Below are 26,533 nucleotides of genomic sequence, written 5' to 3'. Positions count from 1 at the left end.
GGCCGCTGAGCCTGCGCGTCCGGAGCCTGTGCTCCGCAACAGGAGAGGCCACAACAGTGAGAGGCCTGCGTACCGCAAAAAAAAAAAAAAAAAAGCTCTGAGTATAAGCTTACGGATTTAAAAGAAACAAAAAAAGAACCGTCAGGAGACAGGCAGAAGAAGAACTCAAAGAGAACAAACACTAAGATTTGTATCTTAACTTACCCGTGTGCAAATATTTTTTCTGAGAAAGTCTGACAGAATCTTGATTCAGAGTATAATTTCTTTAATTAAAATGTTTCCCGTGTATCACAGAAACACTCTAAAATTTCAGAGGTCTTAAAACTACCGTGTTAATTATCAACTAAAAAATCACAGAAATCATTTCCCCTTTTTTTAAAAATCAGAGTTTCACAGTGAATATGCATATTATTATCAATTCCACGAAACAGGTATACCTGAATTTTCAGAAATCTCAGATTAGAGAAATTGGAAAGTGCAAAATGGAAGAGGGAAAAAGACTTAGCCACAATAAGTTAGTTTTTAGTGTTCAAGACTCTTGACGTTTCATTTCTGGTTTATTTCTCTTTAATGGCAGAGAAGGGTTAGGTACACACAAAATAACCTAGTTATTAAAATAAGATTTATTAGAATGTTATAATTGTAGCAGTGCCACTTTAGGGTACTAAACAAGCTGTTTAAGGACTGTTTAACGACCAAGATGCAACTGTTTACTGAACTCGACACATCATCATCAAAGAGCTCTTCCACCATCACTCTGATATGGTCACTGGGTGACCAAAACAAATTGTTTTACTTTTAATTTAGGCCTGTAGACATTCTCACGCACCAAACGAGGGGATTTCACATGGAAGTTATTATAGAAGGATAGTAAGCACTTGTAATAGAGGGTAGTCAGCACTTCAATAAAATGGAAAAGGCAAGCAAGCAGTGGAGGCGCCAGGATGAAGTTATACAACCATATACGATGGCATTTGGTGGAACCGTGCCTGCAGGCATCACACACACCATAAAAATTTGCCTTGTGATTCACCAATTTTGTTAGGACTAATGTCAGAGTGAAAAAGGCTAAAATGAATTTTTATTTTCATTTTCATTTTCTACTGCCTGTCATCACCTTAGAAATCCAGTGCTGTCTAGGCCAACACCATCCCTCGGCCATGGGGTGGCCTGCAGCCCCACCGCCAGGAAGAGGAAAGCTTCCGTGGGGTTGGGAAGCCTGGAAGTCAATTATCCCAGCCCACCTGATGTCCAGCCTTGGGGAGGCCAGGTGGGAGCCACACAGTCTGTATCTAGGTGTTGGCCTGCCCACCTGCAGCACTAACCCGGGGCCTGAAATCAATTCACAGGGTCTCTAAAGATGCCTGCTTCATTCCCAGGACCAAGTCCCCACTGGCCTTGGACTTCTCTCAGCAGGAGGCTCCCTTTTGGGACAGAAAGGTAATCCTTTCCTGGAAGTCACAGTAGATACGTCCAGAAAGCTCTACCCTTGCAGGAAATAAGGGTTTTCTAAATAAACATCGCTGAGGAACGGATCATGTAAGTGCTATCTTGAGACCAGGGTCCTCACATGTTACCAATACTCAAATCTAAGCAACACGCAAAAGACCACTGCTAATAATTTCTACCCGAGGAAGCACAGAGAAGAGAGAAGACACAACGGGAGCAGACCTGTTTCAGGACTGCATTTAGAGATGAGAGCTCTGGAACAGACGTTAAATTTAATAAGCCCAAAGTGATGCAGCTGGAAAGAAAGAATAGCCCGGCTAAGTACGATTTCAATGGTACTGAATTCGTTGGAAAGATATCTTGATGTCCTGACGGAGGTGGCATGTAAATTGCCAGCTCAGCCTGCCATGCAGTAGAGAAAGCGGGCCTGGCTCACAGAGAGGGCTACATTTTGGGAAAAGTCTACTTGCTCTTACTTTTCAAGGAAAGCTCGTGTCCCGTTTATGATGTTGTTGAACTTGGACTATCCTAAAAGTAAGAGGTCACTGAGGATAAGGGAGCAGAAGTGCTGCCCACCTCTGGTCACTGCACTTTGCTTTTGCCAAACGAATTCGACCGCGGTCATTATGGTCTTTGCCATTCACTCATTCAACCAATACTAAGCAACAAGCTCTGTGCTAGTTTCTTTAGGGCAAACCAAGAGGAACGAAGTCCCCTTCCCTTAGATAGTGTTATGGGTTGAACTATGTGGGCCAAAAAGTATGTGGAAGTCTTAATTAAATGTGGCCTCATTTAGACGTAGAATCCCTGCAGATGGTCAAGTGATGATGAAGTCATTAAAGGAGTCCCTAATCCAATATGATAGGTGTCTTTAAAAGGGCAGAAATGTGAACACAGAGATAAACAATGCGAAGACACAGGAAGAAGATGGCCGTTCACAGGCTAAGGAACACCTGAGGCTACCAGAAGCTAGGAGAAAGGCGTGGACCATATTCTCCCTCACAACTCTCAGGAAGAACCAAGCCTGCTGACACCTTGATTTCGGATTTCTAGCCTCCAGAACCGCATGATGATAAGTGTCTGTCGTTTAAGCCACCCAGTTTGTGTTCCTTTGTTACAGCTGCCAGAGAAAACTAATACAGACTGGGTCACAAACGAAGCAAGGCCAATGACAAAATTGCCATGGTCAATGGAACTCTTGTGCGGGTCTATCCACAGATGGTTTGATTCAATTAACAGGGCCAGGTTCAGTCAATGGACCAGAGATCACCACCATCTACGTCCGTTCCATAAAGACCATCCAAGAAAGAGATGGTTTATATCCTATACAGAGGCTGACCCAATGTTTCATACTCTAAAAAGATGATGAGAAGGAAAGAAGCCATAAAGGTTAATGGAAAATTAATCTTGGTGACCTGTTGGGGCAAATCAAAGTTGTGGGACATACATTTATTTAAAAGGAAAATGCAAAGAATCTTTAGAAGGGCAACTTCAGATAAGGGGACAGAGATAAGACTTTAATTAGAAGAGTCTTCAGGATTCACCTATTTACATCAATGTTGAAAAGATTAAAGCCTTCTGATAAGGTAACAAAGATGAACAATAGCAATAACTCTATGTTAACACTGTAGAAGATGGAAAGAGGTTCCAGGTGACCAGTCCTGTTTCTTCCCTGGTTGTCTACAGAGCCCGTGTTTTAGGTACTCTGAGATGCTCCCCAAATGCACATCAGTTCACTGAGACCACCCATGACTGGCCCTCTGCACCCCAGTATAAGTGAGTAAAACACACACAAGAGAATGATGTCAACTGAATGATTAAGCTGCATCACTTCTCATACAGTGACAAGCAACCTGCCAGTGGCCGTGCTCGTCGCTTGCTGTACCCACCATCCCTTTACCTGAACATGGTGAGCGCTCTCTCCTCCACGGGTTATAAAGATGGCATCATGCTGGCTGCAAAGGACCTGTAAAATAAAGGCAGCCGTGTTAGAGAAAACGTCCAACAGCAGACTCAGAGAGCTGCTGGAATATATATAAGCAGACGCAAGGTTTCGCTTGCAGAGTTCGAGCTGAATGTTGCGCCTTCCTACTTCCAGCCATTCGAATTGACTGTCCTTGGAGAAGGTCTCTGCATGGTCACAATCCATAAATGCAAGGGTCTCATCATAAACACAGCCCTTGAACTGTCGATCTTCCACAGAATATTTCTGCTTTAAAAGTCGTCCTTGTTGCTAAAGTAGCTACACCAGGGCTAGGGTCAGGGCCAGGGCCTCCCAAATCTGGAAAAGCCTACATAAATAAAGCTGTATATTAGTTAAGGGCAGTACAACCTAGAGTATCATTTGAAAGCAGTTTGGGGGGGCTGATCAGTACAGGGTTACTCTTTTTAAGTGTAGGAAAGACTTCCTGCAGATTTCCAAGTTGACATAAGGGTCAGATATTTCTACGTTTTCTCTTAGGAAGTCTGTGGTTCCTCAAACTATAAAAATGCATCTATATAGTTCCATAGAATAAATCCCAACTTTATTTACCAGAAAGTATTTTAGAATCTTGTTACTCGAGTCAGGTCTACGGACCAGCAACATCAGCAAAACCAGGGGGCCTGAAACGCTAAAACCTCCTGAAACAGAATCTGTATTTTCACAGGATCCTCAAGTGATTCCTATGCACATTCACGTCTGAGAAGCATGGTTTTGAAGCTCCTTATCTATCTGACCTGCAATTACTAGAATCACAAGAAACAGGTTGCCTGAAACTTCAAGACTGTCCTCTGGTGTCCAGAAGTTAATGGAATCACAGTCCCTTTATTACAGCTGAATAAAGTCCCCAGAAATCCCTCACTGCTGGCTAAGTCAACTTTTCTCTTCCAGAATACGTGGGCTAATTGTACACTTATTCCTAAAGCATAGTTGATTCCAGAAGACTTTTGTTTTACACTTACAAAAGCAGCACCATAGCCATTCATTCATTCCATAAGCAGTTAGTGAACATCTGTTTAGATGCTCCATAATATCCAACATTGGGTAAAGAGCCCAAAGTGTAGGGGAAGAACAGAAATGACAATAGGAATGGGAGCCCTAATAGGGAAAGGTTGGCACCAGAAGCCAGGGTGCAGAGGAGGGCACTGGTGCCCACTTAGAAAGCACCTGACCCAGACCTGGAACACTGCGAGGGCTTCCTGAGCTGAGCTTCGAAAACAGAAGAGGAAAGGTGTTTCAAGAAGCAGCCCACCTGTAGGCGCGGTGAGTGTGGTGCTGGGTTAGGGCAAGTACCCAGCCCAGCCATGAAGGAGTCAACTACCTTTACTTAGAAAAAATATTGGATTGTGACGGTACAGAGTTCTTTTTCCCAACTGCTTTGAACATTTGTATGCATGAGCTCTAAAGGCGGCAGCCGTTAGGAACATTTTTTTCCCTTTCAGCTCCCCTACCTGTAGACAAGGAGGAATGGCAGACATCAAATGCGAGCGGCACTGACCCAGAAGTCTGCCGGACACTGCAAGGGGGCAGGGACAACAGAACTGAGTCTCCGCGTCTGCTCTCTGATCACACAGAGTGTCCATGCAGCTGCAGCCAGCAATACAGGGACCATAAAGAGAATGGCATTAAAGTTAATACAAAAGTCAGGAAACTATCTTCGGGGAGGGACACTGGCTATTTGGCTGCTGCATCGCTGGGAGCAACTGAAGGCTCTCGGTGAGACCACAGTGTGCGTGCCCCTCTCTGTGCCTGTCTCCTCTCCCTACATTTAAGTAGTCCTTATCCTGCCTCCTTCCCCCTCGCTTCCTCTGACTCACTCTCCTTCTCCCTTACCAACTCCAAGTGCCCTCCCACCTCTAATTCAACTCCCTTCTTCTCCTTTTCAGTCTGCCTGCTTTCTCACCCCCTCCTGCTATGAGAAGAAGGAGATGAGGGAGAGAAGCGAGGATAACAGAGCATCTTTCTACCTCTCTCCCCTTGAATCTCTTTTCTCTGTTCCTCACTAATGTGCCCATACTTCTTTCCCCTCTTCTAGGCTCTCTCCTTTCCCCGAGTCGAACCTCTGTTATCAGTGTGTAGCCAGACCTCCCAGGCACAGAGCCTGGAAATTATAGGAAAATTGCTGGGCTCATCTGCTGTCCCATCATCACACTTGGAGTTCACAGATTCTCCCAACCTGCTGCCAGGTCAACAGTTGAGAAGGCAAAAAAAACAAGCTTTAGGGACTTCCCTGGTGGCGCAGTGGTTAAGAATCCGCCTGCCAATTCAGGGGACACGGGTTCGAGCCCTGGTCCAGGAAGATCCCACATGCCACAGAGCAACTAAGCCCATGCGCCGCAACTACGGAGCCCACGTGCCACAACTACTGAAGCCCACGCGCCTAGAGCCCGTGCTCCGCAACAAGAGAAGTCCCCGCAATGAGAAGCCCGTGCACCGCAACGAGAGTAGCCCCCGCTCGCCGCAACTAGAGAAAGCCCGTGGGCAGCAACGAAGACCCAACGCAGCCAAAAACAAATAAATAAATTTATTTTTAAAAAAAACTTTATAAATGTAGTAAGCTAGCATTTTCTTAGCAGTTTTTAAAACGTAGAACAATGCTGGGCTATTCAGGTGCTGTGCTCAAAGGGTACCGAGACGTGAAATATACTAGGCAAAAGGATGTCATTCCATCTCCGGTTTTTCCTAAGGACGCTCCCTTCAACCCACCATAAATCCAACCCTTTCCTTAGTGTGTGTCTTACCCCTCTTTGTGCCGATGCCCCAAACCCTCCTGGAATGACTGAAATGGGCCTCATTACAGGCAGGAGTTACCAGAGTGCTTCCTGACAGAGACACAATGCAGCACACAAAAAGGCTCATTTGACGCCCCATCAGGAAGCCTTACAAGTTACAGCTTAATAAATACATGAAGATTATTATAATACAGAAAATGTCTGGTACCACCACTTCCTGCATGAAATGCACTTACGGAGTACTCTACAGACTTGGCTGTGATATGGCAATCTCACACACACCCTTTGAATTACAGAAAAGCAATTTGGCTTTCTTTAGGTATTTCACTCTTTTTTTCACCCCTGTGAACGATCAGCAAAACTCTGTAGACAAATCTGCTTTGCTCACCCTTTTATCCCAGCGCCTAGATGTAGTATGTGCCCCTGGCATATAGTATATGCTCCCCAAATGTCTGATGAATGAATGAATTAATCAAAGAATCAACTGACCAATCAGTATTGGCCTAAGACACAACAGAATTAAGCAGCTGGAGGGAAATACTATGGCACACGGATGCACTTGGAAAATTTCCCCTAGGCTTTTGGCAGTGGCACCTAATCATAAGGTGAACACAGGGCTGTGGCTGTAACTCACCTCCAAGAAGTAGAAAGGGCAGAGGGGCTGACTGGGCAGGGATACTGAGTGGTCAGATGTGACAACTAACATTCTAACAGCAAATGAGCAAACAGAAAAACTCTAGAGAACAGACAAAAGTTCTCCAAAAGAAATACAGTAGCCTGGGATAAATTAGTCAGTCCCTCCATTTGTTGCCAGGATACTTTGTCCAGACCCTCTAATTACTGATGCTCTCATCACACCTTTACACTTCTTCAACAGTTCTGAGTCAAACTAGGAAGTAAGGACCTGATCATAGCTCACCAAGATTTCGTAGGCAAGCCAGGAAGGCTCCAGAATGGATTCGCTCTGTAGACCAGGAAAGGGATTGCAATCCTATCTTGGAAAAGGGAAAGAGGAGACACGACAGGTGGAGCTAGGTCTAAATAGAACCCCAAGAGGTCCTGCCTCTCTGGATTCATGTCAGAATTCAGAGACCAGGTTAGCAGTTCCCCGAAACAGGGATGCCAGTCACTCCATATCAACCAACCAAGAGTTAGAGCAGAGCTGGCTTAGCCGGCAGTGTAATTTGTTATATCTGGCTCTGGATCTCTTAAAAAGGTATTTCATCAACAGTATATAATCAATAGTATTTCTAAAATCAGCATGTACTTTCTTTGTGTTCAAAAATCATGAGTGTTTCTCTTTAACGTTAACAACATTAACACCATGAAAACCATTGGGCTGAGATGGTCACCCCTCCAGAAAAGGCCTCTTCAGAAACCCAACCAATTTTCATGTAGAAAGAGCCTCCTATGCTAACTTTCAACTCCACTGCCCCCTCTGACCTGAAACAGTTTTAACGAAAGCCCTGCGCTCACATCTGAAAAGAAGGATTTGCCTCTTGAGGAAAAAACTTTGACAACTCTAGGATGCATGTATTTTAATTTAAATCTGACCCAGAGTAAAGTACCTCAATGACCCATCAATGGAAAAAGAAAAAATATCTTTAAACAATCCCTAGATGTTACTCACATTACCACATCTACGTATCATGAGACCTAGATTTGTTACCTAGACAGTGCTTTCTAATAATAAGGAATTGATGAAAAGATAGCATGTTTGGTTTTTTTTTTTTGGCGGTACGCGGGCCTCTCACTGTTGTGGCCTCTCCCGTTGCGGAGCACAGGCTCCGGACGCGCAGGCTCAGCGGCCATGGCTCACGGGCCCAGCCGCTCCGCGGCATGTGGGATCTTCCCGGACCGGGGCACGAACCCGCGTCCCCTGCATCGGCAGGCGGACTCTCAACCACTGCGCCACCAGGGAAGCCCGACAGCATGTTTTAATCTTTCTTCCCCTTAAGTTCCAGTTTGAGGTTTCTGGCAATATAGTTTCCTAGCTATATATGGACCACAGACAGCTCTACGATTTCAGTGTTACCTGTACAACATTATAAATATTTAGAGGAAGAAAAGTAGTTGTATTTGCCATCTGTATCCACTCCCTAAAGCTATACAGCTGTGTTTTTGCACTGGTCACCACCCAAAGCCAGTTCTGAGTGCCAGCTCCACCTGTGATTCACACAATTTCTTTTCCAGATCAACCCCTGTTCAGTTTACCAGCACCTCAACTTTGTGGATTTCTTCTAATCTCACCTCAATAAGCTATTGCTTATGGGAGGATAAAAACCCACTTCTTCCCACAACATTTGGGTGCATGTGTGTATTTGAGTGTTTGTCTCTCATGTGATTTCCAAGTTAGAATTCAAGGTCAAGTAGACAAATAGTGCTTACACAACAAGAGCTACAGCATGAAAACAGATCAAGGAAGGGGGGCCCCCCTCCCATCACTTCCACTACATCCCTGAAAGCTATGACCCAGATAATCCCCTTCCCAGCCCCTAGATCCAGCCAACCCCTCCATTAAGCAGACCTTCCTGAGAGAGGGGTCTGGGTGAATGCCACCGTAAGAGACGGCCACGTATTTCCACAGTTTATGAGGATAAAGCAATTACAGCTTCAGCCATTCATGAATAAAGCCTCTTTAACATTTTAATGAGAACATTAAACTCAGCTGCACTTGGTTTGGTCTCCCTAGAAAGTCTGTTAGGTTGAAGAAAGTTTCTTCAAGAAGCAGTAATGAAATTGCATGTCTCTCTGTGCCACCAGGGCATGACTGGGCCACAAACACTGGCCGCATGATGCCTCTCCTGAACGAGCCCATCCATATATTCTGATAAGGCTACAGTTTGGTAAACAAGAAGAGGCATCTGGAGAGATACCTTCCTCTCTGCAGTGTTTGTGGGCTTCTGTGTGCTCACTCATTTCATATCTGACTTGTCTCCTAATTTGTTTTTTGTTATACACAGCTTGGAGTACAATGTGTGACTCAGTAAATGTACGATTATACTTTTCTGCTATTTTCCCTTAATCATTTTCTACCGCCTCTGTTCTCTCTTGCACAAGGCTCCCAACTTCGGCTTGTCTGGAGGCCCATTAAATTCAGCAGACAACCAAGAGAGCTTCAGAAGCCAAAGGTGAACAAGAAATAATTCTCAGACTCAGTGACTTAACATGAATGTCTGCCTCTTCCTCCGAACAAAACCTGGAGCAGTGTGAATGAAAGAGTTTGTCACCCTGAAGACCAACTAGGAGAGAAGAGTAAAGCTACAGCGGGTTCATATATTGAAGGTCACTGATGCATTCAACTCTCCCAACATTTACTGAGCATCTGCTATGCACTAAGAACTGTTCTAGACACTGGGGCGCAACCAGGAGTGAGGCAGACAAGACCTTCACTCCCACAGAGCTTGAAATCTCGCGGGAGAGACAGGTAGTAAACAATAAAAGAAAATGTCAGAGGGTAACAAGTGCTAGAAAGAACCTACAAGAAGGCGATGTGACAAGAGAGGCTAGTTAAACAGGGGGGACAGGAAAAGGCGAGCAGAGCAAAAAGCCAAAGCAAAATCCTTAAGGTCATGGAAAGACAGGGAAGCATCTCAAATGCATATCACTAAGTGAAAGAAGCTATTCTGAAAAGACGACACGCTGTATGAGTCCAAGTCTATGACGTTCTAGGAAAGGCAAAACTATGGAGACAGTTAAAAGATCAGCGGTTGCCAGGGATGAGAAGAGGTAGCGAAGAACAGGAGGGGCACAGAGAATTACTGGGGCAGTGAAACTTCTGTATGATACTACATTACGGTAGACGCATGTCATCATCCGTTTGTCAAAAGCCATAGAATGAACAGCATCAAGAATGAACCCTAAGGTTAACTATGGACCTTTGGGTGACAGTGATGTGTCAGTGTAGGTTCATCCGTTGTCACAAATGCATCGCTCTTGTGTGGGGGGGGTATCCACAGTGGGAGAGACTGTACACATGGGCAGGAGATATATGAAAACTCTCTGTACTTTCTCCTCAATTTTTATGAAGCTAAAACTGCTCTAAAAAAAAATAAAGCTTATTTTTAAAAATTCTCAAGGTAAGAAAGTGTGGGGTGTTGAAGAACAAAAAGGAGTCAAGCTTCACTAGAGCTTAGTGAACCAGGCAGGGAGGGGAAGGCCACCAAGGAAGCTAAGGAGGCCATGGTTAGAAGTTCGAATTTCATTCCAGAAGCACCAGGAGCCACGGGCTAGTCTGAAGCAGGGCTCGGCATAATGTGTTTTACATTTCTGAAGAGTCACTCCGGCTCCCGCGTGGAAGATGGATTACAGACAGGAACCAACAGAGGCTGATGATGGGGACAGCAGTAGAGGTGGATGGATTTGAAATACGCTTTGAAAGAAGAGCTGCCAGGATTGGTGATGGATAGACTGGAAATGAGAGGTGAGGGAGAAAGAGAAATCAAAGATGATTTCTGAATAAGAAGAGAGACCATTCCCTGAGAGAGGGAAGACCCTTGGGAAACGACCTATGAAGACCACACATGGTGCCATGTGGAGCCCTAAGGAAGCAGTGGGGGTCCGAGTTCACCAAGGGAACTCAAGGTCCACTTGCCTGACCTCTGCCTTAATGTGAGTAGCAGGTGTGTGAGTGTGTGTGATACATACACTCACATACGTGGATATATGCAAGTATGTGTCATGGTTAATAGATGGGTTTTGCAATTCAAAGCAAATCTGAGATCATTTCAACAATCTTTCAAGGAAGAAGGAGCAAGAGTGGTGTTATTGTTGTCGTTTCCGTTAACGTGCAAGGAAGCTGAGGGCAAATAGGGGGAAAGGTCTTTCCGGAGGTCACACAGCAAGGGATCAGCGGAGCTGACACAAGGAACTAGGATTCCCTGCAGGAGTTCACACCACACATCACAGCCTCTGTAAATCGTCCCGGAAGTTCAGGGCACCCCCGAGCACCACTCTTCATGTGGCAGCACGCACCCCGGATGAGGGAAGGGTGGGGTTGATGCGGCCTCCTTTCCTATGGCTAGCTCATCCTGTCTGGATGCTATTGAAATGATCCATAAAATGTGGTTGACAAATCTAAAAAATCAATGACATGAAAGCAAACCTCACCGACAGCAAATCAAATATTCAAGCGCAATGGGACACTGATTTTTAAACAGACATTTTCATTATGAACAACGAGGCCTCTCAGGCACAAGCCCCTCAGAAACCTCGTCAGGGTTCCACATAAGGAGCTTCCTCAGAAATGGAAGCAGCTGGCCTAACACCACCTCTTCATACACCTCCTCAGGACCTCCTCCCCCTGTGCCTTAGGCTTCCCGAAGAACACCCAAAGCACTGAACACATTTTAGGAAAAGGGAAAACCAGAGTTGACAGGTCAGGTTTTTGCAATATTATTTAAAGGAGTAAAATTCAACTAGATGAAATCACCACTAAAGCCATTCCGGTCATATTTGAAGAAGACGGGGCAGCCCCGGGAGGACTGGGCACGCTATCTTGTCTGCATGCCACCTCTACATGGCTTCAAAATAGACTCTCCTTTTCCACCTACCAGGCTCTCCCTCATCATCCAACAACAGGCTCTCCCTCAGAAGCTGCGAGGTCTCCCACCTCGACGTTTTGAAGTCTGAAAGGGAAACAAAGAGGGGGTGTCTGCCTCTGTGTTTCTCGCTGTGAGTCATACACTCCCTGCTCTTACTGAATGTAGGTTGTTTGTTTTCTTGTTGATTTGCAGACTTCCTCTCTGCTGCTCTTCTCTAATAATGTGTTTCCAAAGGACCTCTACAATGGCAGGCACAGGCCAGCTAATGGACAAGACCACAGCACGTGGTACCCACAGTAACTGGACTGAGGGCGCCCAGAGGAGGAGGTTCGGGAGAAAGGAGCTTTGAGATGCTTGGTCAGCTGCACCCTGTCCTCCTAGCTGGAGCTTTAGAAAATCACCTGTCAGGGCTAAAACCACATGTAAAGATGGGAATCACTCCCCCTACAACATTGATTTTCTTACCGAATGCTTTCACAGAGGTACATAGGCCTGACGGGCTCTCTGCACACACAGAGGAGAGCGGACACCTGCCCTATTGCTAGATAGATGCTCAGGCAGCTCACTCCCTGAAACTACCCACAGGCTCCCATTCACATCAATATCTCCTCCAGCAGGCCCTATCTCCCTGTCCGCTCTGCCCTACAGAATCCTTTGTCCTGCCTGTACACATCATTTTCCCTAACTCTGTCTTCTCATATCAGCAAAGTTTTCTTGCTTTTTTGGTAGTGTGGTTATTGAGATTTGCAAAGAGCGCTCAGGAAAGACAGGTGGCAAGAAGGAAGGCAAACTGGGGATAAGTCACAGGGGACTTGATTCAGAGAGTCTGCTCCTAGGAACAGCCTAGTCAGCGAGCAAGATGGGCCGATGGTGGGAGACCTGGAGAGCAGATGGACACACAAGTAGGAATGACCAAAAGCAAGCAGTGGATTAGAAACCAGGGGGGCATTCGAAGCAGTGGGCTTTCGACACCACTATGAGACATCTTAGACGCCACCCTAGAGGCTGGAAGCAGGAGGCTGCAGGATGCCGGCGGTACCTGTCACTAGAAATGGCTAGGAACAGAGTAGGCAAAAATAAGGCAAATGCTCACACTCTTGTCCCTTTACAGTCAGAACAATCCCTCTGTACAGCTCTATTTCTTGTCTTTCCTTCACAGCTTGGGTCCAATGTCAAATGCTCTTTTATCCTCACAAGACAGCTGAGACCCTGGCCAGACAATTATCAGAGTGATGATCCTATCTTTACACAATTAAACACTGCCGCTTTCTTCGCCAAGCATTTTTCACATATACTGTGTCTTTTCGTTCCCATAACACTATGTGACATATACACTATTAAATCAGTAAATCCAGGCTCAAGGAGATTTAAAAATTTTGCACAATGCCACCCAAGTGAAAGAGCCTTCATTCAAACCCAGATCTTGTGGCTTGAGATCCTGTGCTTTCTAGAACACGCTGTTAGTATATTTCTTGTTCTCTAACTCTGTGTGCTATAAATTTCACCAATCTAGGCTTCACTCATTCAGAGCTGCAGAGGCAATAAACCACCATCAAGCGATACCCTGCTTACTTGGAATCTGGGAGGTGCTACAATAAATGTGCATCCAATAGCATACAGGGTGCCGGATGAAGAAGCTACCAGCCTAAATGTGGAGAAAAAGAAAGCTTGCCTTTGTTTAGTCATGAGGCCTACATCACCAACTTAGCACCAATATGCAATTAAAAAATTAATTTGCTAACTACAAATGATTTAATTGTTCTCATGGCTAATCAATGTTTTTGAAAATTCAAAAAAATAATTCCCCCAAATATAAGAGGTATAATCTTAAAAGTAGTAGCACTGAGTCTATAGTCTAAAATTAAAAACCACCAAAGTCATACAGTGTTGTCAGGAACTTTTATTATTTATTATATTATCCCGTAGCTCAAATTACTATTAATTCATATCTGCACCTCCTTAAAGAGTCCAGCATAAAGCTGGTCTCCAAATATTTGCTGAATGGATGGATGGATACATAAATGAACGAATGCATGTGTCCATCAAGCTACACTCCATGCCAGTGGAAGAGGGAAATGCCACTTGCTTCAAGGACAATGGACCAAGCCACAGAGACACAGAACCAAATCCTGCTATTTGCCAACTATGTCATCGTGGGCAAATTAACTCACACTTTGATTCTGAGCTTCCTCATCGGCAAATGGGGACGACTGAGTGCCACACAGAACTGGTGTGAGGATCAAATGAAGTCACAGACTTGGCACATTGCCTGGGTTGCAGAAGTTGCCGTAGCTTATTTATTTCCCCATCTCTCTCCCGCATTGTGACCTCTTTCATCCCAACCTTCAGACTGGTGCTTCAGTACACAAAACCCTGCTGTAAAGTTAATGGCCAAACATCACATTTATTTACAGTGATGACCGATCTCCCCTCCACTAACATCCAACTTATTTATTCATGGTCTAGAGATAAGCTGTTATGCGTAAAAGGTGTTCAGCAGATTTCGATGACCAAATGCTTTGAGGACTAAATGCATAAAATGTCCCAGAGAAGTGAAACTCATCAATACTCTTTATATTTGAAAGCTAAAATGTAATGTACACTTAACCACTTTGCTAAAAGAACGGGTCGAAAGAGCTTTAACTTTTTCTCGACTCGGGGCTGTCAACATGAATTTAAGTTTTAGCACTGGAATAAGAAGTTACAGGGATTTCCCTGGTGGTCCAGTGGTATAGAGTCTGCCTTCCAATGCAGGGGACACGGGTTCGATCCCTGGTCAGGGAACTAAGATCCCACGTGCAGCAGGGCAACTAAGCCCGTGCACCACAACTACTGGGCCGGCACACTCTAGAGCCCGTGTGCCACAACTAGAGAGAGAAAAACCCGCACACCACAACTACAGAGAAGCCTGCGCGCCACAATGAAAGATCCCGCGTGCCGCAACCGACTCCCGAAGCAGCCAATAAATAAATGAATGAATGAATGAATGAATGGTTATAATTCCTTGTAGGCTTTTTAAAGTCAGTAGATTTGCTAACACTAAATGTTCCCAGATTTCGACATTGTGGTCACAGCTTTCATTTCTTCCTGTGGTCAACGGCTTCATACCCTGGAGGGCATGAGACACTGCGGAATTAACAAGACAAAGTCCCGGTCATCGTCAATATATGTATATATATGTATAGCTGATTCACTGTGTTATTAAGCAGAAACTAACACACCATTGTAAAGCAATTATACTCCAATAAAGATGTTAAAAAAAAAAAGTTTATCAGGACTCATTCTCAGATATTTCTCATCTGTGGCCTCATGACACATATGTTTGGTAAGAGCTTGAAGGAGGGCCTGTATCTTTCCTAGACCAAGGAGGACTGCTCTACCCCTAATGTCTTCCACATATGAGGTACTTAACAAATACTTATAAAGTAAATTAACAGGGTAAATAGTATGCAACCTTTGTAATTATCGTTTTCTATTTGAAGATTTTATTCTAATCCATGACCAGGTCCCTTAGTTGTTTGAGGCTGTACTTTCCCATCTGCAAAATAAGGCAGTTGGGTTAAAGGATCTCTAAGATCCCTTCCAACATTAATCTTCCATGATCCTATACTTCTAGGCACCTATGTATGTTCCAGATGATAGAGCTGCTGGAAATCCTACTACCAGGTAAGTGAAATCTTAGAGGACATAATGAATAAACAATGCATCCTTCACCCTCTAATACAGACATCCTCACAAGAAGATATTATCCTTGTACCATGGCAATGAATATAAAAAGAATGAGCTCTCTTATTTCTCTCACCCCTAACATCATACATAATAGTAGAAAGATTGACCTTGGCATGTAAACATATTGTTCCATTTTCTTTCCCCTGTATCAAATGTTCATAAGTGAAAAACTAGTATATCTCCAAAGTCAACTGCATTCAGGCAAATAAAACCTTAAAGGAATTTTTTTTTTCTCACAACTAAATCTAGTGCTTTCCTTGATGCTCTGTTCCCAGCTATTTCTTGGTTCATATATTAACTTATCAGCTACATTTGTTTAAATGATACTACAGTTTCACTGTTTGCACAGAAATATAATTCAACTCCTTTAAACTAGTCTAACTTTCTTAAAACTGAAACTTCTAAATTAAAAAAGTTCACACAGACGGGAAGCAGATACTTTCAAATGCCAAGTCAAAGATTTGTCAACACAAATCTCTGCACAGCTGGGAGGGCACTTATGGGCACAGCTTCTTCCCTGGAGGCAGAGGACGCCTTGGACAGCTTTCTCTCCCAGGTAGGACGGTACGCCTGTAAGTCCATCCTACACGAATTCAAAGTATACTCTCCTCCAGCGTTGTACCAAATCTCAAGGGAATGGGGAAAATGAATAAAACATATCATCTCTGCCTCAGAGGAGATGCAGCTAGGCCAAGTGAATGAAAGAGGCGACACTGGCAAACAACTGCCTGGGATCGGAGGCTAGCTTTGCCATAATTAGCTGGAAACCGTGGGCAAGTTACTTAACCTTTCTGATCCAGCGTCCTCATCTGCATAGTGGTGCTAGTAACAGGACCTACCTCATTAGTGTTGTTAGGGGGAGTAACTAAGTTACTGCTCTTCCTGGCACACAGTAAGCACTCAACGTTAGTACCTGTATCGTAATTATCACCATTATGAACACACAACCCATGAGCTGAAAATTTTCACTGTCTTTATTTAGCAAAATTGAAGCTATAACAGATCCTAGGAAATAAAAGGAAAAAACAAAGTGGAAAACTATTTTTCCAACAAGTTTCATTTTTCTTGTGTCTTCCTGACAAATCCTAACCATATCTATTCCTCAGAGAGATGTAAAGATGGTGGTGGGTAGGGGCGTAGAGAAAGATGTAAGGAAATATTGGACAGAGAGAAAAAGAGAAAATAAGAGGGGTCAGGCAAGAGGAGCATTCCTGAGTTACCTAAAACCATCAGGTAGACAGGAGCTGAACAAAGACGGAGAGAACCTTTGTTGCAGCCTTGCCCTGGCTTGTTTCCTTCTCTGCCCAGAAAATCCTTCCTCAAGCACTGAACTACCACACTTATCTTTTCCTCACCACTCTGTGCTTTTCTTTCCACTGTTTACACCTTTGTTTTATTGAATATTAGACGCAGAAAGAGCCTTAGGTTCCCTTATTTCATACGTGAGAAACACTGAGGGCTAATGAGACCAAGTCATTTACCCGGAGTTGGACAGCTCGGCAATGGCACAGGCAACATTAACATTGCACTCCTGGTGCCCGTGGTCTGTGCTGTCTCCCTGAGGACAATAAAACGAGGACATTTACCCACATGGAGTCTGGCTGGCCCTTATCCCGTCTGGCAGATATATAAGTTTTTATCTTGGGAAGAAAATCTTGAGAAATATTCGTAAATGAATTAACAAGAAGCTTATGTTTTTAATTCAATAAACATGTTTTATTATTAACTTCATTGCCTGCTAAGCCTGAAATTAGGTTTTTCTATGCTTGGGCAGGTCCTCCCTCACCAATAACAGAACAATCAGATTTCAATTAAACAGATATTCTCACTTGGGCCATACACACACACACACACACACACACACACACACACACACACAACTTGGCCATACACAACACACACACACACACTTGGCCATACACACACACACACACACACGGCCACACACACACACACACACACACACACACTTGGCCACACACACACACACACACTTGGCCATACACACACACACACACACACACACACACTTGGCCATACACACACACACATACACTTGGCCATACACACACACACACACACACACACATCCAAAGAGGCACTTAATCAAAACACAGTTTTAGCCCATTCTTGTTGTTACTCTTCCTGCCTGTGTTTAAGAGAAGTAGATGTCAAATGTTACAAGATAAGGCTCTCTGAATACAGAGACTTCAAATCATTTATCTTCCAAAGTAGGAACAATTTCTTTGCTATTACTTCCTATGCTATTTCTAAACCAATAACAAAAGGCAGCCTAACCACTGTACTCAACAAGCTTTTGTATCTGGCTTCTCCGAGTGCCCTCGGTATGCTTTGCCCAAACCAGGTCAATAGTCTCCTAAAGCCTTGACTTCCCTTCTTCCTAGTTTTCAGTTCCACGGTGGAAGACTCACGCTCCGAAACCAGAGTCTTTTAGTACCATTTAATAGTATATATTTAAAAATAAACACTATAAGTATGTTTTTCCGTTGTGGTTATAGCTCAGATCCTTAAGCGTAAGAATCTGGCTAAAACGTTTTGAAGCAAGAAGAAGCCCCCGGTTTGCTTACACTCTCCCCCTTTCTCTTTCCCTGCTACGAGGGTGGCTTCTTATTTGCTTCACTATGTGGGGTTTCAAAGCTGTGACCTCACTGTGATTAAGGGAGAGACTTTGGCCATCTTCTCACATTGTTTAGACTATAGGAACATCTGAATCTGGGCCACTAATAATAACTCAGCTCTGTTGCCTAAAGAAGTGTTTACTTTTAGTAGACTAGACCCACAAAAAGCCTATTTATTAGAACTGTGCTTGGTAAGTGTTGTCTACATGGATTATACTCTACTATTACTAATATGTGCTTTGTTTTTCTTATTCTCTTTATTTTCTTTCACAGTCGATATAGGCTGGCCACCAACGGTGGTGGTCGTAGTGGCTGCCATTCTCATTCATATGAAGCCAATAATAGGAAAAGCAGAACTCCACATTGCAAAAACAAGTGTGGAAATCAAACACTGAAGCTTGGGAAGAGTTGAGCCCAAAATCTGAAAGTTTCTAAGGAAAAAAAAAAAAAGTTGCTGCATCCTCCTACCCTGCCTGCCAACCAGCAGTGGCAGTTCAGTCTCTCCAGATGCCTCTCAAAAAAAGAAGCACTACAAATGTAACAGGAGCTGAGATCCTGGGGGAACCAATTAGATTTAAGCCGTTTTCAAAATTCTGTGGGAAAAAAAAAAAAAATGAAATCGGAAAAAAAAAACCACACCTGGCACTTGACATTTTACATGTTCTGCTTAGCGCCTGTGGAATAATCCTCATATAATGACTAGTTGTCACGTTCATAAAATAAACCTCGGGTTTTTAATGTAATAGAACAGAACCACTAGGCTAGGAAAACAAACCACTTCAGAGGAAGACTGCGGCACATCAAATCTAAACCTCATCCTCTGTCTTCAGAATGTCAGCCAAAACATGAGAAATTAGGCCAAGGTCAATGGCAGATAATTGCAGAGAAGTTCTCCTCCAATAGCTGGCTGGGTAATACTATAAGCTTCCCGCAACCGTCTAGCAAAGCCAGGGCGGGGACAGTCCTATAAGGCAAGAGGGATTTTTAGATCCTGACTCCACCCCTCCAACACAAGCTCCTCAGTGGCCCTTTGATAAGTGGTGACAGGAGAAGCTGAGAAGGGAAAGAGGAGCAGCTTCAGAAAGGACAGCAAGTGTCTCCTCAGGTGCAGAAGCAGGTCTGGGTTTCAGCGGATGGAAGGAACCAAGCACCTGGTGCCCCATGCCTCCTAGAGTTCACCGCACGAATGTGATGCCTATTTGTGAGTCAGGCATAACCTTTCTTAATTAGATGCACAGCTGACACATCAAAGACAAAAGAACCAGGCAAAAAGTGAGGCTTATACAAAACCAACTTCAGTTGGGTTTCTGAGATGGGTTTCTCTTCACTCTAGGATGAAGTGGCCACAGATCTACCTCCAGAGATGATTTTGTAAAAGCAACCACTCTACCCCTCAGGCCCTCACTCACTCCTTCACCCTGTCTTAAATATGGCATCAAAGTAACGGGGTCCAAGAAGTGAAGAAAGAGGTAAAAGGAAGCATGCCCTCTTGAAAAATATTCCAGGGCTCCTGGGCAAGGACATGCTTTTGCTATACTATGTGGTTGAATGTGAAACATCCAAAGATGAAGATGCAGGCGTCTATGCAAGAAGCAACTCACCTGTCAGCACCTGATCTTTCTCAAGTTCTACCTTAAATATAACCTATTCCATGAGGTTGTTCTGATGTCCTAACTGGAAATAACATCTCCCTCACTTGAGTTCCCACGTTCTTTTCTATTTTGTATTTTAGCCATGTATGTAACTGTCTTATTGCCCCTTTAAGCTCTTTGAACAATGATATTTTACTGAGTGCAGAGAATGAAATATAATGAATGTCAGATTCTTGACTATGTGGTAGAGACAAGTATGTCAGTTACTGAGGAACCCAAGCGGTCAGGGAGGACTTTACCCAGCTATACTTGATAGGACATCAGAGCTACACTGTCAAAGGAAGGAAGAAGAGCATATCTAAAATTAAGGAAGACGTAGAGAACGGATGTGTGGCCACAGGGAAGGAAGGGGAGGGTGGGATGAATTGGGAGATTAGGTTTGACGTAAATATACTACCATGTGTAAAACATACGGCTAGTGGGAACCTGCGGTATAGCACCGGGAGCTCAGCTCGGTGCTCTGTGATGACCTAGATGGGTAGGACGGGGGATGGGGTGGGAGGGAGGTCCAAGAGGGAGGGGATATATGTTTACATATAGCTGATTCACTTCGCTGTACAGCAGAAACTAACACAACATTGTAAAGCAATTACTACGCCAACTGAAGTAAAATTAAGGAAGAAAATAAGCAAAAGTCTGAGGTCCCAGGATGTCTCCAAACACATTTATTTAAAGTCTAGTAGGTTCTAATGACCCTCTGAGAGGCCACGAAGGGCAATCAAAGGTCCTTTTAAGACGGGAACATCAATCCCATGACAGTGCTCCTAATCCACCCCAGTAATGCTGATCACTAGAGGATAATAATCTTTGTTTTTGAGGTCCTGGAACGCCTCTGAGGGCCATCGGCCTACAGAGAATCTTCAGAAACAATTGAATTCCCATGTTTGCATTCACCACGCTGAATGATATGACCTCCATGGGAACAAGAAAGGATTAAGAGTTTAATTAAGCCGATGCTCCGTTATGTGCAGTAGCTGCTGCCAATCATGATCAGTGACAAGTTACGTCTTTTCATGAACTTTTTGGAAGAATATTTTCCCTAGATAATTACAATATGGGAGTACGTACATTGTGTCAGCCAAACCACAAAGTTCCATGGTCACAGCTAACTAGTATCCATATCAATATTTGAGCTTTGCAATCAATGGCTTTCAGAGAAACAGTGTTTAGAGTGTTTCTTTAGAGCTAATACTTTTTTAGAAATAATTGCTCCTTCAGCGTTTGCTTTCTTTCTGGCCTCACTCTGCAAATCATCCTGCTCTTCCTCACTTTCCCAAGATCCCCAAGGTCATTCTCTATGGTGTTGGCTTTAAACACGACTTGGTGCCAAAGATGCCCACTCAGCTTTCAAGTTCACCTGGGTGACACTTGCCCACACTGGGTCTCTTCCTGTTTCCATACATCCAGATCTAGTCGATCGGCATTTTCTGCAAAAAGTTTCACTTCCCAGGAATTGCAATCTGCCTCTTGCATAGTTTCCTCCCATTCCCCTGGGGAGGTGGCTGCCCAGAAGGCAGCAGGGAGGAGGAGCTTTTTGATCTAATGAAGCTTCTCTGCAGGACTCGCAGCTAATGGCGGAGAGCTGAGCTGGTAGTTCTCTGGGGAGAGCAGGTGAGCACAAGTGTAAGGGCTCGGCTGAGAGTCACTGGGGCACCTCGCCGGCAGCCTAAAGCAGGTGCTCCAACCTCTGTGCGGTGACGTGTTAATGGCTTACATAATGAAGAAATGAGTCAGTGTCCTTGGCAATTTAGACTTGAACTATGTAAGGCCTCGATTCAGAAGGAAATTCTGAAAGACAAGTATTAAATGGTGACTTTTTTTTTTTTTTTTCTTTAAGGTGCTGGTGGTGGGGAAAAAAGGCTAATAAATGATAGACATCTGTGTTCTTCTGCTGTTTCCATCCTTCTGGACTTTTAGATGACTGTGAGCTCCATGTTGAGCCCAGCTAGTGTTGCCCCTGAGCACCCTGGGAAATGAGAGCACCTTGGCCTGCTGAGCCCAGTCCCATTACTTAGCAGATGTGCCCTCCTCAGGAACTGAAGAAGCTTGCCACAGCCTTTTAGAAGACCCAGGGCAAAAATCAGCACACTTTTTTTTTTTTTTAATTTACGTTTTATTTAAGTATAGTTGAATTATAATGTTGTATTAATAACTGCTGTACAGCAAAGTGACTCAGTTATACGTACATACATTCTTTTTCATATTCTTTTCCATTATGGTTTATCACAGGATATCGAATATAGTTCCCTGGGCTATCCAGTAGGACCTTGAACGAAATAATGCCATTTGCAGCAACACGGATGCAACTAGAGGTTATCATACTAAGTGAAGTAAGTCAGAAAGAGATAGACAAATACCACATAATATCACTTATATGTGGAATCTAAAATAGGACACAAATGAACCTATCTGTGAAACAGAAACAGAATCAGGAACATAGAGGATAGACTAGTGGCTGTCAAGGGGAAGGGGGGTGGGGGAGGGTTGGATTGGGAGTTTGGGATTAGCAGTTGCAAACTGGTATAGACAGAATGGATAAACAACCACACGGTTTTAAACAACGAGAAATCTCCTAAAATAAATGAAGTCTTGGCCAACATAAACCAACCAAGGAGTTAAAGTAATGGATGAGACCTTAGTATAGATAACCCTTCAGCAGGCTCTCGCCATGTCATGGTTAAAATGGCAAAGGAAAGTGTCTTGACATTCTAAACAAAGAACAAATGATAGGCAAGGCTTAGAGTTTGGGACCTCATAACAAAAGATAACCCAAAGGAGCTGTCAGGATATGCCAGGATTGTATTTATGTTACCTCACTGAATCCTCATAACAATCTTTTGAGGTAGATGGTGGCGTTAATAACCTAATTTTTTTTTTTTTTTTTTGCGGTACGCGGGCCTCTCACTGTTGTGGCCCCTCCCGTTGCGGAGCACAGGCTCCGGACGCGCAGGCTCAGCGGCCATGGCTCACGGGCCCAGCCGCTCCGCGGCACGTGGGATCTTCCCGGACCGGGGCACGAACCCGTGTCCTCTGCATCGGCAGGCGGACTCTCAACCACTGCGCCACCAGGGAAGCCCCCAATAACCTCAGTTTTAAGATGAAGAAACTGAGGCTTAGTGAGCTTAATTAAGTAAATCAGCCAAGTCTCCCCAAGTTTGATGGGATTTACATGCTATCAGTTACTTATACCATCAGTGGCCAAGGAGATTTTTAAAATCAGAATTAGCCTATTTCCAAGAGATTTTGGAGGATGAAAGAAAGGGGTGAGCAAGAAAAACAAGGATTCCTGGAAAAAAAAAAAAAAGCTGTGAAAAATAAAAAGAAAGAAACTGAGGAAAATACAGAATTTCTCCCTCACATTATCAGTTCATTTCTCTTGTCTGGCTTAATGAGGCAAAAGGAGATTCTAAAGTCAGACCATGTGAATGTTTGCCCACTAAGACTGGGGCTTGTTCTTAGCCAAGTGAGTCGTCTGTTAAACACAGTTTCCCGTGTAGACTCAAACCTCACTCACATGGTGTCGCTCTTAATCAAGTGTGATCTGTCCCCGTGTGGCTATTTCAAGCGGTCAATGCCCAGGAACTGAGTTTTTCCTGCTGTGTCTCCTCCTTGGGGAGGCCGGGCAGGGGTGGTGACACCACGGGAACGGCGTCTGTCTTCTCTCCTGTGACTCAACCGAATATGTCAAAGAAATGCTGCTCCTGCTGGCCCTGCAGCAATACATGAATTATTCGATCTGCCAAGCAAACTCATGTGGAAATCAGCAGGCTATCTCTACCCGAGTGCCACGGAAAGGTGGGCAAGGCAGCAATGAGAAGCTCCTCAAGCAAAACCAAACCACAAGAGAGGTGAACTTTAGCCGCTTCCTTCGTTCCTCCCATAAAAATGTGTACGCACATCTCCACCTTCCTCTTGCCAGAAACGGGGAGAAAAGAATTTCCTTCCCCCTCTGGGCTCTCATAACTACTTCGGACCAACTGCTAAATTACAGTGTTTACCATATTGTCCTGCCACATATTTTAGGTGTCTGCCTTCCCACTTAGGTAATAGCTCCTTTTATCCCCTGAATATTTGAGTCCCATGCATCTGGCATCGTGCTTAACAAATATTGTTAAACAAACCAATGGAAGAGTGAATGTAACGATGAGTGAATGACAACTTGCTCCAGGGCTCTGGCTAACTAGGGCAACAAGAAATGTTCTCTTTCCTCTATTGTTTATGACTGAAGATGGCTGACACTGTCACACTTAGAGGGGGGTGGGGAGGGACAGATCACACCCATCTGTAGTGTTAGATGTCTAGGATGTTTGGGCACTTAATGAATGAGTGCTTCATGTGTGGTTATATGTGCATGTGTTTTGCATTCTATCTCATAATTTGCTCCCTTCATCACTTATTTTCTTTGGACTTAATTAACTCAGTTAGAATCCTTACTCTAAAAAAGGCATTCTCCTTCTTCCTATAAGTTCCTGGAGGGAGAAAAGGGCAGGAAATATGACTTGGTGTCACCGCACTGTGCTGCCCACAACCTGCCAGCCATGTTCCAGGTATGATGGAGGCTGGAATTGCAGCAAGACTCAATACAGACATGGCCCCTCCTCTCGCAGAATTTACAGTCAGTGATAGAAAGAGAGAGAAATGATAAGGTGAGTAAAGTGTAGTAACTATGACAGAGGAAACACAAGGTGTTATGAGAGCACAGAGGAAGGAGATCAAACCTAATCTGGAAATCAGGAAGGGCCTCCTAGACAAAGTCCTTTTAAGTTTCGACCTTAGAAATAAGTAAGACTTATCCAGGTGAAAGAGGAATGTGGGAAAGGGGAGGGGAAGACCCAGAGACAAGGGAGAACACGACGTACGTGATGCACTTCAAGAAGTAAAGAATGGCTGGGGTTTAAGTCAGGAGGCAAGCTCGGGCCTCAGCTATTTTATTCTCAGGGCAATAGAGGTCACTGAAGGATTTTAACCAAGGTGGTGACATTTGGATCTGAGTTTCAGGAGAAAGACTGGGGTTGTAGAGAAAGACATAGATTTGGGAGTTGTATCATTAGAGTATGCTAAGTGTAGCAATAAATAGATCTTCAGCATTTTCCTTTTAGCACGATTACTTTGGATGCCATAGGGAGAATGGATTATAAAACGGTGAGACTAGATACACAGAAACCACTTAGGATGCTGTTTCAGTCGTCCGGATGAGGATGGCAATGATGGAGATGGAAAGAAGTGGATGGGTTCAAGAGAATATTAAGAAGGCAGAATTAACAGACTGTGACAATCCTAGGTCAGGGGATGGCACAAGGTTCCTTAAAGGGCCAGAGAGGAAAAACTTAGGCTTTGCCAACCATACAATTTCTGTCATAGCTACTCAACCCTGCTGCTTGGGTGAGAAAGTAGACGTAGACAATATCCAAGGGCATAGGTGTGCCTGTGTTACAGTAAAATTTTCTTTACAATAAGCAGGCCAATAGGCCAAATTTGGTAGAGGGCTGACGTCTGCAGACCACTGGACTAAGTGAGGGATGCAGTGGTAAGAGCATCAAAAATGGTCCTAAGTATGGGGCGTGGGCCCCTGGGTGGCCGGCTTACTATTCACAGAGAAAAGGACGCTGGAGAAGGAGCAGGGTCAGAGAGAGGGAGGTGTGGGCAATGTTTAGACAAGTTGAGTTCAAGATGCCTGAGAGACATCGCCCAAGCTCCGGGTAGAGATACAGAGATTTGGGAGTTGTCTTGGGCAGGGTAGACTAAATGTTACAAACAGACCACCAAAATTCTGTGGCTTTAGTCATAAGAAGTTTCTCAGACGGTGATGCCAGAAACTCTAATGGGGATGGGGGGAAAATCATTCCAGAAGCCTGTCCAATAGCAGCACCCATGTTACTGAGTCACAAGGAAGACAGTTCAGAGAGGAGCTCTTGCAGTAGGCTTTTGTGGCTCAGGTCTGAAAAAGGCAGCATGTCTGCCCACAACCCACTAGAGAGATGTCACCCACACGGCCACCTAACTGCAAGGAAGGCTGGGGAACACAGTGGAGCTGTGTGTCTAGGATCAACAAGGGTAGAGTGGATTTGCAGGGAAAGCCACCAGGATCGACCGCCAGAGTCAAAAATACCTACACAGGCCAGAAGGCTTGAGGGTGAATAAAAGAGATTCAGGCAACTGAGAAGGAGTGAGACCAAGTCCAGGGCCCTGAAGAACACCAAAGTGAGGAGATCCAGCAAAGAGGAATGACAGGAAGAAAATAAAACTGGGAGAGTGTGTGAGATATTTAACGAACATATGAAGAATGAGCACAAATTTAGTCCTTAAGCATCAAGCCCACCTCTGACAAGCTGACGCGTATTTGGTACCTCTGATATTTAGACGAAAAAGGAGTCAAACTGCATTTAGGAAAAAATGGTAAAATCAGCTCTGCCAAAAAAAATCTATCAGTAGGTTTTCATTACCATTCAGATGGACTGCTTTAGGGCTACATCGTACAAAATTTTGTTTCCATTCCCTTTTGTGTCCATAAATCAACCTATACAGGTAAAATGTGTTTTTCTGCATTAAAAATTTTATGTGGTCTTATATGCATGAATGTATTAATATAAATACAAATATATGCCTGTGTACACACACCCACTCAGCACTCCCAGGGTTCACCACCACAATGCATTTCTTTCTTTCTCACTTCCTTTTTTTTTTTTTTTTTTTTTTTGGCGGTACGCGGGCCTCTCGCTGTTGTGGCCTCTCCCGTTGCGGAGCACGGGCTCCGGACGCACAGGCTCAGCGGCCATGGCTCACGGGCCCAGCCACTCCGCGGCATGTG

The 26,533-nt window shown here is 44.2% G+C and overlaps 1 protein-coding gene across 18 annotated transcripts in view; it reads right to left on the bottom strand.

Moving 5' to 3' along the window:
- ENOX1 (ecto-NOX disulfide-thiol exchanger 1) overlaps nucleotides 1-26,533 on the bottom strand; it is a 657,005-nt gene that overhangs the window by 516,762 nt on the left and 113,710 nt on the right. For all 18 annotated transcript variants that reach the window (XM_028497884.2, XM_028497886.2, XM_028497888.2 and 15 more), the window contains one exon: nucleotides 3,350-3,415. The gene's annotated coding sequence lies outside the window, so the exon portion shown is untranslated. The remainder of the gene's footprint in view (nucleotides 1-3,349; nucleotides 3,416-26,533) is intronic.

The sequence above is a fragment of the Physeter macrocephalus genome, chromosome 13 (assembly GCF_002837175.3).
Source record: "Physeter macrocephalus isolate SW-GA chromosome 13, ASM283717v5, whole genome shotgun sequence".
Taxonomy (NCBI): Eukaryota; Metazoa; Chordata; class Mammalia; order Artiodactyla; family Physeteridae; genus Physeter; species Physeter macrocephalus.
Note: the sequence above shows the minus strand (reverse complement) of the source record. Positions and strands in the feature narration are given on the sequence as shown.